Raw genomic sequence first — 18,156 nt, forward strand, 5'->3', positions numbered from 1 at the left:
TGTTTCTTCCTGGCTTCGTTTTCGCTTCCTGATGCAGTGCTGTATGACTGTGCATATTTTTACTTCATGTTCTAAGAAGTAAAGAGCTTGTTATCCCATGTAATCTGCTCTGTGACCTTTCTTCTACAACTGAGAAGCTAGAAGCTGTGCAACAATTATCACACCCTCAGTGCTCCAATATCTCTAGGTTATAATGGGCCGGAGCAGTGAGGGGTCTGTGGGCTGTAGACCCTCTTCCTTATATTGTAGCGTCTGCAGCCTTCGATCTTCGCTCTTAGTTATCACTTTTATTTCCAGAACTGGTGATGATGAAATGTCAGAGTTTGTCGGTGGCCACAGATATGGTCTCATTTCTGGGTAGTGGGATTCACCAGCCCTTAATGACAGCACTCCCAGCTTCAGACCCTCTCAGAAGTTTGAGGGCTTTTATAGACAATGCAGATTGATTTACCATTACGATCTAATTCTTAGACAAGAGAAGCGTAGCCCGGACAGATACAGTACTTGTCTTACTTTGTGCCAGAAATGATCACCAGAATTCTCGCATACTGTTTGGTGCATTGTGCTGCACACTTGGCCACGCCGCTACTCTGGTAAAAAGAAGTCTCAAGTTGGCCAAGTCATCAAAGTGTCTGAAACAGATAATAAATGTGGTCCACGTCAGAAAAGACGAGATTTAAAGGCAAAAAATAACAATTGTCCTGTAGAAAAACTCTCCTTATCTCCTACAGCATATTTATGTATTTTGGACACTTTCTGCCCCTTGGCCGATGACGAGGCAGAGCCCCGCGAAAGAGACGTAATTTTCCTTAGATACAATATCATGATGAACAAAGGAAACCAAAAAAAGCGGTGTAAACTTAGACTAGTCTTAAAAATTTGTGAAATTGATCAAACATGACGAGTATGAACCAGTGAGATAAATCTGGGGAATAAAAAGACCATCGAGCCTAAATCTGCACTAAAAATTACACAGTAATAATATAATTGTCCCACGGTTTGTGCAAATTACACTAAAATTGTGGAGCAAAAATTAATGAATAATTAATAAATCTTCATTATTGTGATCAAGACAAATACAAGCACAAGCGCGCTTCCTCCAAACACGGACGTCATTGAGTGAATTAATTATCTTGTTTTATTGTGGTTTCATTTGTTAAAATTATTAAAATATTGATGAACACAACTCAACAGTCAGCGAAGAGAGGGGTCTTATGCTCACTATGACACTAGGAAGAGAAAGGGCATAAGCCCACCATGACACAAAGAATAGAAGGGGGACACAAGACCACCATGACACTGGGAAGAGAAGGGGGCCCAAACTCACCATAACAGAGAAGAGAGGGGTCATAGGCCCACCACGACACTGGGAAGAGAGGGGGGCATAAGCCCACCATGACACAAATAATAAAAGGTGGGCACAAAACCACCATGAAACTGGGAAAAGAACAGGGCACAAACCCAGCATAACAGGGTAGAGAGAGGTCATATGCCCACCATGACACAAAGAATAGATGGGGGGCACAAGACCACCATGGCACTGGGAAGAGAAGGGGGTACAAACCCACCATAACAAAGAAGAGGGGGGTCATATGTTCACCATGACACTGGAAAGAGTGGGACATAAGCTCACCGTAACATAAAAACTAGAGCGAATACTGCACTGAGCCCAACATAACACAGGAAAAAACCTGGTCTCAAGCCTGCCATATTGTATTTTTAGTCTATTTTTTTTAACCCCTGTATAGACATCTGGTCTTCACTGTAGCGGTTCCTTAAGAACTGGTCTTAGATTTTTGGTGGTTACATTGAAGTATAAGAAATGAGTTAATAACAAGTTGAGAGTCAATGATAGTAAGTGAGAAACTGTAGTCAGAAAACATCGTCAGAAAAAAATAGTTGAGACTGATACACAAAGAATGGCCAATTACCAAAAACAAGAAGAGTTTATACAACCGTCCCGGGAATAGAGTCAGCTGAATATGCTTGTCCTCCATGGTTGTCTTCTTGATGAGGATTGTCTTCAAGGTGGACGTTTGTGCCTTGATACAACCATGTGGCACATCTGAGACTGATTTTATTTTTGTTTGACCAGAGAGGCTTGAGCTTTTTTGGTCCAAATATTACTTTGTAAGAATTAGGCCAGTGTCTGAGGCTTTGCTCTTCAGACGATGCGCCGCCAGGTTGATGTCAAGTGACCGTTTTGACTTGAAGAAGATATAGTGAAGTAGTACAGATGAGTTTAGTCTTTAGTCAACAACTCTATGCTGGAACAGTGAAGATGCCTTTACCTTCCTGCAATTATTTTTCCTAATTTTTGATGATTATTGCTAAGAGACACAATAATGTGTCTAAAAGGGATTTCCTACTGATAGACGTACTGCCATAAAGTGTGACAGGTAAGGGTGAAGAACGGTGACCTCAATCAACTCACGGACTGGCTTCTTTGATCATTATATATTGTTGCAATTTATTACAATGAACGGGAAGTACAGAAATGGGCAGAACAGTGATGTGACCCGTGAGATCGGACCCCGCACCAATATACTTTATGGATTCTTTAACATGTCATCAGATCCATACCAGCTATTAATGTTCTACCAGGAACAGATCGTGGTCATCATGTGGACTTTGCCTAAAATATAGATTTGGATTTTGTGCTCAGGTTATTCATTTACAGAATTTGCAGAAAAAAAGGAGAGAGTGAGTCAAGTTGTCAAATCGTATCAGGAAATTAAACAGAGGGGATAAATAGAGAAGTATCAATGATGCCTTGTAGATCAGTGGCAGATATTTCCTTTCTCACCTATTCTCCGATATCTGACGAGCTACGAGGAGTCAACTGATCTCCAGTAAGACAAACCAAAGAGAAGCCATGGACAAGAACCTGGTCTGGGTCCTGTTAGTCTTATATATCGGTAAGAGATCTGCAATGTTTATAGTATTTGTGGTACTACATAGATGAAGGTAACATTGGGCACATTAACTGGGAGATCTACCACCACTGGTATCTGGGGTGTTTCATAAGACTGCAGAAAATGGCTATTTCACCATCTTCTTCAGATTGTCATCCCACCATTGTCTCTTCACTTAGTTTCCTTCTCTCTTCGGTTGGGTTCTACCATCTTTTTCTAATTGTCTCTCAGTACGTCGTCTCTCTTCTCTAAAGCTGGGTTTACACACTGCAACATCGCAAAGGACATCGCTGTAACGTCACCGGTTTTGTGACGTAACAGCGACCTCCCTAAGTCTCTGCTAAGTCGCTGGTGAGCTGTCAAACAGGCAAACCTGGCCAACAACTCAACAGCGATCCGGACCTGCAGAGCGACCTAGCTGGTTGTTGGGGACGTTGATAAGCAGCCTTTTGAAAGGGAAGTTGCTAACAAAGTCTCTACAAAGTCTTTCACACACTGAAACTTCATGCTGCACAGTGGGAAACAAAGGACCTAGGAATGGTCCTGAACGATTTGTAACGATTACAACTTTACAGCAGGGGCCGGGTCGCTGATAGGTTTCACACACTGCAACATCGCAAACAACATCGCTATTGCGTCACAAAACCGGTGACGTTACAGCGATGTCGTTTGAGATGTTGCAGTGTGTAAACCCAGCTTAAGACTCCAGCATCTTATTTTGATGGTCACTGCACTTTTGTCTCTTCTCTCACTCCTCTAAGGCTCCACCATCTTTATCCGATTGTCTCTCACCCCACTGTGATCTCATCTTTTAGATTGTCTTTCTCCCAACTGTTGTCTCTTCTCTCAGTCTCCTTCTCTTTTCTCTAAAGCACTACCATCTTCCTCTAATTGTCTCTCACCCTACCATTGTCTCTTCTCTCAGTCTCCTCTTTTCTCTAAAGCGCTACCATCTTCCTCTAATTGTCTCTCACCCTACCATTGTCTCTTCTCTCAGTTTCCTTCTCTTTTCTCTAAAGCGCTACCATCTTCCTCTAATTGTCTCTCACCCCACCATTGTCTCTTCTCTCAGTCTCCTTTTCTTTTCTCTAAAGCGCTACCATCTTCCTCTAATTGTCTCTCACCCTACCATTGTCTCTTCTCTCAGTCTCCTTCTCTTTTCTCTAAAGCACTACCATCTTCCTCTAATTGTCTCTCACCCCACCATTGTCTCTTCTCTCAGTCTCCTTTTCTTTTCTCTAAAGAGCTACCATCTTCCTCTAATTGTCTCTCACCCAACCATTTTTTCTTCTTTCAGTTTCCTTCTCTTTTCTAGATCTCCAGCATCTTCTTCTGATTGTCACTCACCCCACCATTGTCTCCTCTCTGTTTCCTTCTCTCTTCTCTAAAGTGCTACCATCTTCCTCTAATTGTCTCTCACCTGATCATTGTCTCCTCTCTGTTTCCTTCTCTCTTCTCTAAAGCTCCACCATTTTCTTCTAATTGTCTCTTACCAAACAACCGTTTCTTGTCACCGATTCCTTCTCTTTACTCTGTTTGGCTAGAGGTGTTGGTAAAATATATCTTTTTATTTATATAAAGAATATGAAATAACCTCAACCCCACAATGATATAAGTGATGATGTAATATTTCTTTCATTTATTTTTTTTTAATTTATTTAATTATTCGAATATTTATACATTTTTAATATCTTATGAAACATAGTTTATTATTGTACTAAGCATCCGTACGCCCACATTCTGATGGAGATGTGACACTGATGCGCTTCCTGTACTTATCTTATCATATTCACTTTTTCATTAATATAATATGAACACATCTTATAAAAACAAACACAATATAGTGACTATCCCGTCCTGGGTGTGTAATGTATTGAGGAGTCAGAGTATTTTACATAAATTCAGTGGAAGTGTTACAACCTGAGACACATGGCACTGAGACAGGAACAGAGTGTCATGGCTCAGTTTGGGGATTTGACCTTTGCCTTTGCCTTTGCGGTCGGTTCTTTTGTCTGCTGGGTTCTTGCCGTTTCTTGCCTGTCCAGATGCTGATGGTTCCAATGGTCTTTGTTTTCCTTTCTTGGTTCGCTCCTCTCCAGGTGTTTCTTTTTCCTGTTTTGGTTCTGTCCTATCACAGTCTGGGTCGGGTTATATTTTCACTGCATTTTCTTGCTGGCTATATCTCTATGTGGACTTATCTCTTGGATTTTCAGCTCTTCATCTTTGGGGTTTACCTTTATAGGAAATACAAGTTGAGTTCCTGATATGAGTCTTGGGTGTTTTCTTCCTTGCTCCTTATCCTTTCACCTTATTTAAACTTGTTTTAGTTTTTCTCACACTTAGTTTCTGATTGTTCCTACACACTTTCCTTTCCTTTGTAGATCCTATGTTGTGGCCTCCCCTCTGGTGCTTCAGAATGTATGAGAAACCCCTTGACAACCTTTTAGGGAGCCAGGTTCGAGATGGTGCTGTTAGTCTATGTGTTTTTCTTATTTTTGCATATGTGAACCTGTTTTAGTTTTTCTCACACTTGGTTTCTGATTGTTCCTACACACCTTCCTTTCCCTTGTAAGTAATATGCTGTGACCTCCCTTCTGGTCCTTCAGGAGGTATGAGAAACCGCTTGACATCCTTTTATGGAGCCAGGACCGAGGTGGGGTTGTTAGTCTATGTGTTTTTCTTATTATTGCATCTTATTTGATCTTGTTTCCGTTTACCTCACTGTGAGTTTTTTTGTGTTTCTGCTCTCTTTCCTCTCCTCTTGTCAGCAGTGTGTTGCGGCCTCCCCTCTGGTTCTTCACGAGACACAAGAAAGCCCTGAATGGCTTTTTAGGGAGTCAGGTCTAAGGTGGTGCTGGTAGTTGGGTGGCTAGGGTCTTCTAGTCTGTACAGGCACCAGTTGGGTGTGGCTGCATCTTCTTCTTTTCTGTGACTCGTATGTGTGAGAGATTTATGTTCATAGCATAGAGCATCCATAGATTGTCTAGATAATAAGCTCATCTTTATTTCAATTCAATGACCCGTATCTACAGATAACATTTGTATGTGTCAAGATCAAATGGAAAAGGACCATATAGAAAAGGTTTGTGTAGTTTGCACTGAGTCCTCGCAGGACACAAGGAGCAAATCAAGTCCAGTCACCATCATCTGTTTCACTGCCCCGAAATTAAGGGGCAGCTGATCCTCTTTGACTTTTTGCATATATAAAGTCTACTTTTTTTTTCTTTTATATGTTTATTTTTTTATTATATATTTTTCTGAAGTTATTATTTGCTTTATTATTATTTCTCTGTATTTGCTATTTAGAATGATATGCAATGTATTGATATAGAAGGGTTAATAGTTTCTATATTTCTTGATTTTAAATATTTTATTGTTCCATTAGTATATCTGGTGTAAGTTCATATCATTGTGTAGCCTTCGGAATACGAAACAAGCTCAAGGATTATTATTGTCTGCTAAATGTTCTTCTTATCTCATATGCATGACTCTACAATTTTGTTTTTCTCAAACTTAAAGGTCATATGACCAACTTGTAAATTTCCAGCTAGAAGCCTTTTTTTTGCAATATCACATTGATCTGTAAATGGTATAAATGATCTGTGCAATGGCTAAATAAACAGAAAATTGATCATGCTCACATGAATGCAGGTCTTTTCTCCGAGCGCTCGATCTTGATTAGGCCTGAAGAGGCCTAATTCAGAGGACCTCACTGGTGATCGCATAAGCTGACTTTTGAAACAGAACAGCTATAACAGTTTCTGGTGCCCAACGTGGAGCCGTGGCCAACCAGCCTATTCGGAAGAAGTTTTGGGGGCTCTTGAGACAGTGAAATTTCAGCTGCAGCAAGGTGAGAAGCTTTATTCTTACACTTTATTTCACTCTCTCTGATTTCCCGAATATTCTGGGTAAGGCTGTACACACGGTTCAAGAACTCTGGCATCACCAGTGAGTATTGTTTTTTCTCATGCATGTCTGAATGAGAGTTGAAATATAGAGTAATAAGATAATCTGTTGTCCGTCCATTAACTGATTGCATAGATTGCATAGCACAGAATTGGGACAGTCTCTGTATAATTACATTTGCTGTGTTTTGTGTTTTGCTTTGGCCATCTTTGCATCTTTGATGGGCAATACACTGGTCTAGGGATATGTGTTCATAAGTGGTTTCATATTAATGCCTAGATAAAGTAGACAGGCAGTAAGTTGTTGTATATTGATGAGAAGCCTCTGAATAACATAAAAGTGATGAGTAATTGAGATAAGGGACTTGGTAAAATAATATGTATGTATAAAATAAAGGTTATAGGCTATACTGTGGACTGTGGAAAAATGTTCCGGTTGTGAAATGTCACAGGGCATAGCCATATAAAGTATTTGTGTGGATACCTGACATACAGTGCCTACAAGTAGTCTTCAACCCCCTGCAGATTTACAGTGCCTACAAGTCGTATTCAACCCCCTGCAGATTTTGCAGGTTTGATAAGATGCAAATAAGTTAGAGCCTGCAAACTTCAAACAAGAGCAGGATTTATTAACAGATGCATAAATCTTACAAACCAACAAGTTTTGTTGCTCAGTTAAATTTTAATAAATTTTCAACATAAAAGTGTGGGTCAATTATTATTCAACCCCTAGGTTTAATATTTTGTGGAATAACCCTTGTTTGCAATTACAGCTAATAATCGCCTTTTATAAGACCTGATCAGGCCGGCACAGGTCTCTGGAGTTATCTTGGCCCACTCCTCCATGCAGATCTTCTCCAAGTTATCTAGGTTCTTTGGGTGTCTCATGTGGACTTTAATCTTGAGCTCCTTCCACAAGTTTTCAATTGGGTTAAGGTCAGGAGACTGACTAGGCCACTGCAACACCTTGATTTTTTCCCTCTTGAACCAGGCCTTGGTTTTCTTGGCTGTGTGCTTTGGATCGTTGTCTTGTTGGAAGATGAAATGATGACCCATCTTAAGATCATTGATGGAGGAGCGGAGGTTCTTGGCCAAAATCTCCAGGTAGGCCGTGCTATCCATCTTCCCATGGATGTGGAGCAGATGGCCAGGCCCCTTGGCTGAGAAACAGCCCCACAGCATGATGCTGCCACCACCATGCTTGACTGTAGGGATGGTATTCTTGGTGTCGTATGCAGTGCCATCCAGTTTCCAAACGTCATGTGTGTGGTTGGCACCAAAGATCTCGATCTTGGTCTCATCAGACCAGAGAACCTTGAACCAATCTGTCTCAGAGTCCTCCAAGTGATCATGAGCAAACTGTAGATGAGCCTTGACATGACGCTTTGAAAGTAAAGGTACCTTACGGGCTCGTCTGGAACGGAGACCATTGCGGTGGAGTACGTTACTTATGGTATTGACTGAAACCAATGTCCCCACTGCCATGAGATCTTCCCGGAGCTCCTTCCTTGTTGTCCTTGGGTTAGCCTTGACTCTTCGGACATGCCTGGCCTCGGCACGGGAGGAAACTTTCAAAGGCTGTTCAAGCCGTGGAAGGCTAACAGTAGTTCCATAAGCCTTCCACTTCCGGATGATGCTCCCAACAGTGGAGACAGGTAGGCCCAACTCCTTGGAAAGGGTTTTGTACCCCTTGCCAGCCTTGTGACCCTCCACGATCTTGTCTCTGATGGCCTTGGAATGCTCCTTTGTCTTTCCCATGTTGACCATGTATGAGTGCTGTTCACAAGTTTGGGGAGGGTTAATTAGTCAGAAAAGGCTGGAAAAAGAGATAATTAATCCAAACATGTGAAGCTCATTGTTCTTTGTGCCTGAAATACTTCTTAATACTTTAGGGGAACCAAACAGAATTCTGGTGGTTTGAGGGGTTGAATAATAAATGACCCTGTGAATAAACTTTTCTCAATTTAAAAAAATAATAAACAAGAAATAACATTCTTTTTTGCTGCAGTGCATTTCACAATTCCAGGCTGATCTACAGTCCAAATGTCACAATGCCAAGTTAATTCCGAATGTGTAAACCTGCTAAATCTGCAGGGGGTTGAATACTACTTGTAGGCACTGTATGTATTTTTTCCCATCAGTGTCAAGAGCGGTTTAGATAATTTTATATACATGTGTGGTTCACTGATCCTTGGAAGGTGTATTGTTACATAAGTTTCTGGATCAATGAATGAGTGGACAAGTGGTCCTGTGATTTGTCCTCATAGTGAGATATCGTATGTTTCTTCCCCTCGAAATGGAGACGAAGGTTTTATAGCAAAGTAACTTGTTTTCCTTTCAGTAGAATGTTAGTGCTGTGAAGGTATATAAGTAGTCTCAATTTTCTGCTGGGATTATGTATACCAGTCGGTATTAAAAAAGTTGGATGTTTTGGAAAGCTGAGTCTGGACGAAGAATTCTTTTGAGATAAGACTCTTACTAAACAAACTGTACGCTGTCGCTATTCTGTTGGGAGGGGGCATGTGAGGCGCTGCGCGATTTTCTGTCTTCTGCCCTCTGTAAGAAGTCAGTTCTGAGGATTGTTTTGGTTTAACTCTAGTTTACGTTCGTTGCTGGAATACTGTGAAAAGGACCAGCATGGGGTACCCAACTGCACATCATGTCTAAGTGGATTAGAGAGCAGTGTGGCCTTCCCACTTACATGGAGGTGGTCTAGTAGGAGAGAGGACTGTCACACCTGGTCCTTCCTGCTTTAGTCACCTGGTCTATTGGGTAAGAGAGCTGTTTCAAAAAGCCTTCCCAATACACCCTGCAAGGATAGCAGGTGAGAGTGCTGACTAGCCTTCCAGCTACACCTTGAGAGCCCATTCTGACTTGCCGGAGGAGTGTGGCCTGTTGACAAGGTCCAGGGACACTGAGAGGGCATTTGCAGAAAGGTGTGCTGTGTGGGAATAAACAGAAAACTGATCATGCTCACATGAATGCAGGTCTTTTCTCCAAGCGCTTGATATTGATTAGGCCTGAAGAGGCCTAATTCAGAGGACCTCACTGGTGATCCCATAAGCTGACTTTTGAAACAGAACAGCTATAACAGTATATACCTCTATTATTGTGCAGAAAGCTGGAGATTGGGTGCAGGCTACATTTATTCAACAGCGGTTATATTATGGGGTTGGGGTGATTTGATATTATTCAGATAAATAATATATATATATATATACAGTTAGGTCCAGAAATATTTGGACAGTGACACAAGTTTTGTTATTTTAGCTGTTTACAAAAACATGTTCAGAAATACAATTATATATATAATATGGGCTGAAAGTGCACACTCCCAGCTGCAATATGAGAGTTTTCACATCCAAATCGGAGAAAGGGTTTAGGAATCATAGCTCTGTAATGCATAGCCTCCTATTTTTCAAGGGACCAAAAGTAATTGGACAAGGGACTCTAAGGGCTGCAATTAACTCTGAAGGCGTCTCCCTCGTTAACCTGTAATCAATGAAGTAGTTAAAAGGTCTGGGGTTGATTACAGGTGTGTGGTTTTGCATTTGGAAGCTGTTGCTGTGACCAGACAACATGCGGTCTAAGGAACTCTCAATTGAGGTGAAGCAGAACATCCTGAGGCTGAAAAAAAAGAAAAAATCCATCAGAGAGATAGCAGACATGCTTGGAGTAGCAAAATCAACAGTCGGGTACATTCTGAGAAAAAGGAATTGACTGGTGAGCTTGGGAACTCAAAAAGGGCTGGGCGTCCACGGATGACAACAGTGGTGGATGATCGCCGCATAATTTCTTTGGTGAAGAAGAACCCGTTCACAACATCAACTGAAGTCCAGAACACTCTCAGTGAAGTAGGTGTATCTGTCTCTAAGTCAACAGTAAAGAGAAGACTCCATGAAAGTAAATACAAAGGGTGCAAACCATTCATCAATTCCAAAAATAGACAGGCCAGAGTTAAATTTGCTGAAAAACACCTCATGAAGCCAGCTCAGTTCTGGAAAAGTATTCTATGGACAGATGAGACCAAGATCAACCTGTACCAGAATGATGGGAAGAAAAAAGTTTGGAGAAGAAAGGGAACGGCACATGATCCAAGGCACACCACATCCTCTGTAAAGCATGGTGGAGGCAACGTGATGGCATGGGCATGCATGGCTTTCAATGGCACTGGGTCACTTATGTTGATTGATGACATAACAGCAGACAAGAGTAGCCGGATGAATTCTGAAGTGTACCGGGATATACTTTCAGCCCAGATTCAGCCAAATGCCGCAAAGTTGATCGGACGGCGCTTCATAGTACAGATGGACAATGACCCCAAGCATACAGCCAAAGCTACCCAGGAGTTCATGAGTGCAAAAAAGTGGAACATTCTGCAATGGCCAAGTCAATCACCAGATCTTAACCCAATTGAGCATGCATTTCACTTGCTCAAATCCAGACTTAAGACGGAAAGACCCACAAACAAGCAAGACCTGAAGGCTGCAGCTGTAAAGGCCTGGCAAAGCATTAAGAAGGAGGAAACCCAGCGTTTGGTGATGTCCATGGGTTCCAGACTTAAGGCAGTGATTGCCTCCAAAGGATTCGCAACAAAATATTGAAAATAAAAATATTTTGTTTGGGTTTGGTTTTTTTGTCCAATTACTTTTGACCTCCTAAAATGTGGAGTGTTTGTAAAGAAATGTGACAATTCCTACAATTTCTATCAGATATTTTTGTTCAAACCTTCAAATTAAACGTTACAATCTGCACTTGAATTCTGTTGTAGAGATTTCATTTCAAATCCAATGCGGTGGCATGCAGAGCCCAACTCGCCAAAATTGTGTCACTGTCCAAAGATTTCTGGACCTAACTGTATATATATATATAATTATATATATATATATATATCTTACCTGCACCTTGAGAGTCAGAATTGTTTCTGGTTGATTATATTACACATTGTTGGATATCTCTTTTTGCAAGCGCCCTCACTGTTGCTATTTATAATGATGTGCAATATATATATATATATAATATATATACTTCTATCATTGATGTGCAGGGAGCTGGAGATTTGGTGCACGCTACATTTATCCATCTTTCAATATGGGGTTGTGGCTATTTCATATTGTTTAGATAAATAAAATATACAATATATATATATATATATATATATATATATATATATATATATACAGTACAGACCAAAGGTTTGGACAGACCTTTTCATTCAAAGAGTTTCCTTTATTTTCATGACTCTGAAAATTGTAGATTCACATTGAAGGCATCAAAACTATGAATAAACACATGTGGAATGAAATACTTAACAAAAAGTGTGAAACAACTGACAATATGTCTTATATTCTAGGTTCTTCAAAGTAGCCACCTTTGGCTTTGATTACTGCTTTGCACACTCTTGGCATTCTCTTGAGGATCTTCAAGAGGTAGTCACCGGAAATGGTTCTCACTTCACAGGTTTAATAAGTGGGATTTCTTGCCTTATAAATGGGGTTGGGACCATCAGTTGTGTTGTGCAGAAGACTGGTGGATACACAGCTGATAGTCCTACTGAATAGACTGTTTTATGGCAAGAAAAAAGCAGCTAAGTAAAGAAAAACGAGTGGCCATCATTACGTTAAGAAATGAAGGTCAGTCAGTCTGAAAAATTGGGAAAACTTTGAAAGTGTCCCCAAGTGCAGTGGCAAAAACCATCCAATGCTACAAAGAAACTGGCTCACATGAGAACCACCCCAGGAAAGGAAGACCAAGAGTCACCTCTGCTGCGGAGGATAAGTTTATCTGAGCCACGAACCTCAGAAATCGCAGGTTAAGAGCAGCTCAGATTAGAGACCAGGTCAATGCCACACAGAGGTCTAGCAGCAGACACATCTCTAGAACAACTGTTAAGAGGAGACTTTGTGCAGCAGGACTTCATGGTAAAATAGCTGCTTGGAAACCACTGCTAAGGACAGGCAACAAGCAGAAGAGACTTGTTTGGGCTAAAGAACACAAGGAATGGACATTAGACCAGTGGAAATCTGTGCTTTGGTCTGATGAATGCAAATTTGAGATCTTTGGATCCAACCACTGTGTCTTTGTGCAATGCTGAAAAGGTGATTGGATGGACTCTACATGGCTGGTTCCCACCGTAAAGCATGGAGGAGGAGGTGTGATGGTGTGGGGGGGGAGGGGGGCTTCGCTGGTGACACTGTTGGGGATTTACTCCAAATTGAAGGCATACAGAACCAGCATGGCTACCACAGCATCTTGCAGCAGCGTGCTATTCCATCTGGTTTGCGTTTAGTTGGACCATCATTTATTTTTCAACAGGACAATGACCCCAAACACACCTCCAGGCTGTGTAAGGGCTATGTGACTAAGAAGGAGAGTGATGGGGTGCTACGCCAGATGACCTGGCCTCCACAGTCACCAGACCTGAACCCAATCGAGATGGTTTGGGGTGAGCTGGACCGCAGAGTGAAGGCAAAAGGGCCAACAAGTGCTAAGCATCTCTGGGAACTCCTTCAAGACTGTTGGAAGACCATTTCCGGTGACTACCTCTTGAAGCTCATCAAGAGAATGCCAAGAGTGTGCAAAGCAGTAATCAAAGCAAAAGATGGCTACTGTGAAGAACCTAGAATATAAGACAGATTTTCAGTTGTTTCACACTTTTTTGTTAAGTATTTCATTCCACATGTTTTCATTCATAGTTTTGATGCCTTCAATGTGAACCTACAATTTTCAGAGTCATGAAAATAAAAAAAACTCTTTGAATGAAAAGGTGTGACCAAACATTTGGTCTGGACTCTATATCTTACCTGCACTTTGAAGGTTAGAATGTTTTTGGTTGATTATATTATATGTTGTTGGGCATCTCTTGTTGCCAGCGCCCGCAGTGTTGCTATTTAACTGCAGATTTGTTATATTATTATTATTATTATTATTATTGTTATACATTCTATATTTTTTTTTCTCAATTGGTATAGCGATGTGATCTTTTGTATTTTTGTCATTTTTGATCACATGACATCTAATGAAATACCCTTATGGCTATTGAAATGGAGAGCAGGGGATAAAGATCAGACAAAAGCTTAAATCCTCTCCCATAGAGACAATGAATTAGAAAATCGAGATTAATCAGAAAATATCAATATTACCAATCTACAGAGGCACAAACCCCACGGCTGGAGAACAATACACAAAACAGCACCATGGGCTCTACAGGAAGGTTTTTCCATTAAAATCAATAAGAAGCTAAAAATCCTCAATAGAAACCTGTGTGTGAACGCGACCTCACAGACACCAGGCAAAATAATCGATACCAGCAGGGGGCGTCACGGATAAGGATTATACATCAATTCTTGCACTATTGATCACACTACAGGGCGACCTCAGCCCGGCTGACCTCAGGCTGAACCTATAAACTCCTCCACTTATTTCCCATTTGTTGGACATTTTTGGTACAATTTTTGACAATTATTTTTGGTGACTCTTTCTCTGATTTTATTCCGTCATTGGATCTGGAACCCCAAGAACAGGATATTCAGACCAGACCTCAATGGAACATTTTTTTGCAACTGATAGAAATAAGGCAGAACTTGGCAATCACAAAGAAAGTACTTGGAGCAGAGGCCGAGCATGCGCACTCAGTACAGAGCTGCACAGCCCTGGTCTTAGGGTCCAGAAGCCTCAATCTTGGGATCACTCAGGGTCCCAGCGATTGGCCCCATCAGTGGTCAGAAACGTTTGGGAATAACTCTTTACTCACCTCTGTCAGTAGTCCGGGAGTTCTCTTTAAAAATAAATGTCTTTTGACTGTCGAGGAAGACCCTCGGGGCCACGGAAGAACAAATTGATATCTATGCTCTATCAACCTGCCAGATGTTTCCCAATCAGATCATGTCACACTGGAGTGTGAAATAAGACACCACCCAACAACTCAGTATCACGCTCGGAGTATTATTAGCATTTATAGTAGTACAATTTATAGTGTTCATGAATAAAAGCCATGCGATGTCTTCTATCCAATGGAATAATAGTGCTGTGCCATCAACCAATCACAGTTCACCCAAAAACTCTGCACCAGACTCGCTATGATCAATGTGCTCCTCAGTCTTTGGATCTTCGAACAAGTAGGTTTCCCAAGCATCGTAGTGATGAGGTGGGATTTGGACAGCTGTCGTGGCGTTTAACCTCTGTTTGTGGTGGGTCACACATTGGGAAGGGCAGAAATTGAGTCTTTTTTCAACACTGGGTAATTTCAAAGGGGCTTTGGGCACCGCGGTCACTGGATCAGTCACCACCAGACTCCTTTTGTTGAGGCACGCTCTAATGTGGAAAATTTCAAGGGAAATATCCAACATGAAATTGCTGCTCTTCCCCCCCAATTTAGTGTGTTCATGGAGTGTAGCATCCATATATGTCTGGCGGATAACGGTGATCACTTCCAGCATCGCTGGATTACACGTACGTCATGGTACGTCATGGGTTACTTTGCTTCTTCTTAATGGGAACCAAAAAGTACAATTATGGCCTTCCCTGAGCGAAGCTTCCTACACAAAGAAAAGTATACAATGGTGGCCTTGTCTTTCCATGTCAATAGCTGCCAACATTTGATCATAAATACCAAGCAGAGTTGTGCCTTTGGGCCACTGTCAGCAGAAAATGTCAATAGCTGTGCCCCTGAATACCTCGGTCAATGAGGCTAGAGATGTGTGAGGTTTATTTTTGGTGTCAGAGGGATCTTTCCTGATGTTGCGTGCCAACTGGAGGTTGGTGAGAGTTGGTAAGTATGTCTGTGGCTCGAACTATTAGGGCAGTGTCTGTAGTAAGGTAATGCTGGAGCCTGAATGACTTGTATGAATCTTTCCTTCCAGCTGTTCCCAGCCCTGCAGATGGCTCGGTCTGTGGCTCGCCGCAGGTCACCGGCCGCATAGTTGGTGGCACAGACGCTGTGGATGGAGAATGGCCGTGGCAAGTCAGTCTACAGTACAGAGTACGAAATGGCTTCTACCACGTATGTGGGGGCTCCCTGATCGCAGCCCAGTGGGTGATGACCGCGGCCCACTGCTTTGATGAGTAAGTTCCCCGGTTTCATCTATCTCAGTAGACCGCCGCCATGCTGGATGATTTATGTCTGTACAATTGATAGACACTCAGATATATCCCTGACCCCTCCTCACAACCAAGATGACTTTCCTAATTTGCACTTTACTTTTTCTCTTTCCTTCTTCCAAGTGCCTGAACTGTTTTCTTTATTTTTTTCATTATCATCTCCATAGGAAGGCTTGTTGTTTGTGTGACGAGTTGTATTTTTTAATGGCACTATACTGGTTTATATTATTTTGTTTGCTGCCATTTTCCTAATTTAAGTAGTGAAACTTTTCTTTATTTTTTTTTTCGTACCTCCATTTTCTGAGACCCATAATTTTTTTCTTTTTCTATTGATGGAGTTGTGTGAGGGTTTGTTTTTTACATTTTCAGTTGTTTTTATTGATTCCAATATGGAATACATATAAAGTGTTTATTGCTTTTTATTGCATCACTTTAGAGATTCACAAACTGAACACGGTAAATCAGGAGTTTCCATTTTTTATCGCTTTACGGCATTAATTAATTTTAGACTTTGAGCCAATAAAATCAAATATATTTATCTTCATTTAACTCTTTATTTCTTTATTTTTATCAGTCAGTTTGAGATAAAGCGCAGAACTCGGCAGCCGCTGATGGAGCTGCTGTCACGGATCTGAGGGGCCTCCTGGTGATGGACGTCCACCGATCTCATACTGATGACCTATCTTTTTTAGAGGTCTTCAGTAGTTTGGTCCCGGACAATTTCTTTCTATACAGAAGTGTCCACCCTAATTTTTCTATTCATTTTGTTAAGGACTTGGAATTATCATGAAACAAATTCCAGACAATATTGTGTCATGTTGACATTAGACGATAATTGAGTAGTTTGGGTCATGTCCGGTGATTAGGGTCACGGGTGTTGCATGTTTTGGTGACTCAAAATATCTGATCATTTTTTCTGCCCCACAGTGATCGAAACACTAGAAATTACTATGCGGTGTTGGGGGCCTATGAGCTCCAACTTAACAATCCTAACGAAGCCGTCCATGGTCTGGAGACTGTTCACATTCATCCGCAGTATCGAAAGCGGCAGCACAATTGGGACATCGCACTTCTGAGGCTGGACAGAATGGTCACCTACACCAAGTACATCCAGCCCGTCTGCCTGCCCGCCGTCACCTTCCCCTGTGCCATGGACTGCTGGGTCACCGGCTGGGGAGACACTGCACCCGGAGGTGAGGACACTTCTGAAGAACTCAAACGTTGAAGACAATGATGATCATGTTTTTAGGTGGGATTACATTATTGTGGTGATTAGAATTATCTTCTTCATAGATGTTCATTTCACTTTCAAGCTTTTGATTTCATAAGAATTATCTGAAACAGAAACTAAAGAACTGGTGTCATCCTATCAATAGCTTATAATGTAGGAGGTAGATCATCAGTGATCTTATACTTAGTTATTTTTCTTGGGGCTCCTTACCTCAATTAACCACAGAGAACCTTCGATCCCAGCAAATACATGGCCAAGAGATTGGTAAGATTTTTATAGCGGCTCCACTTACATTGAGGTTCTACACATGGGCCCCGTCCTACATAACCTTGAAGCCTTTGAGAAGCTCATGTTACTCATGCAACTCTTAATCTGCCTTCTTCTTTTCTTAGTAAGTCTGCCATCCCCGTTGACTCTTCAGAAGGTGATGATCCCACTGATCGACCACCAAACGTGTGACAAGATGTATCACATAAACTCACAGACCAGCAGTTCTGTTACCTTAGTGTATGACACCATGGTCTGTGCCGGATATTCAAAAGGAGGGAAAGACTCCTGTCAGGTGAGAAAGCCTTGTAACTTACAATTATGTTTCAAATGTTGTGGGCATCCATAGCCAAACTTAAAGCATTGTAACTTGTGGGCATCCATAGCCAAACTCAAAGCCTTGGGAGTTGTGGGCATCCATAACCAAACTCAAAGCCTTGGGAGTTGTGGGCATCCATAGCCAAACTCAAAGTCTTGTAAGTTGTGGGCATCATTAACCAAACTCAAAGCCTTGGGAGTTGTGGGCATCCATAGCCAAACTCAAAGTCTTGTAAGTTGTGGGCATCAATAGCCAAACTCAAAGCCTTGGAAGTTGTGGGCAACCATAGCCAAACTCAAAGCCTTGAAGATTGTGGGTTTCCATAACCAAACTCAAAGCCTTGGGAGTTGTGGGCATCCATAGCCAAACTCAAAGTCTTGTAAGTTGTGGGCATCCATAGCCAAAATCAAAACCTTGTAT

At 41.5% G+C, this 18,156-nt stretch overlaps 1 pseudogene; it reads left to right on the top strand.

Annotated features, from left to right (window-relative positions):
* Nucleotides 1–2,763: 2,763 nt before the first annotated feature.
* Nucleotides 2,764–18,156, top strand: part of LOC142246799 (transmembrane protease serine 9-like) — a 37,167-nt pseudogene continuing 21,774 nt past the window's right edge.

This window comes from Anomaloglossus baeobatrachus, chromosome 7, assembly GCF_048569485.1.
Source record: "Anomaloglossus baeobatrachus isolate aAnoBae1 chromosome 7, aAnoBae1.hap1, whole genome shotgun sequence".
NCBI lineage: Eukaryota > Metazoa > Chordata > Amphibia > Anura > Aromobatidae > Anomaloglossus > Anomaloglossus baeobatrachus.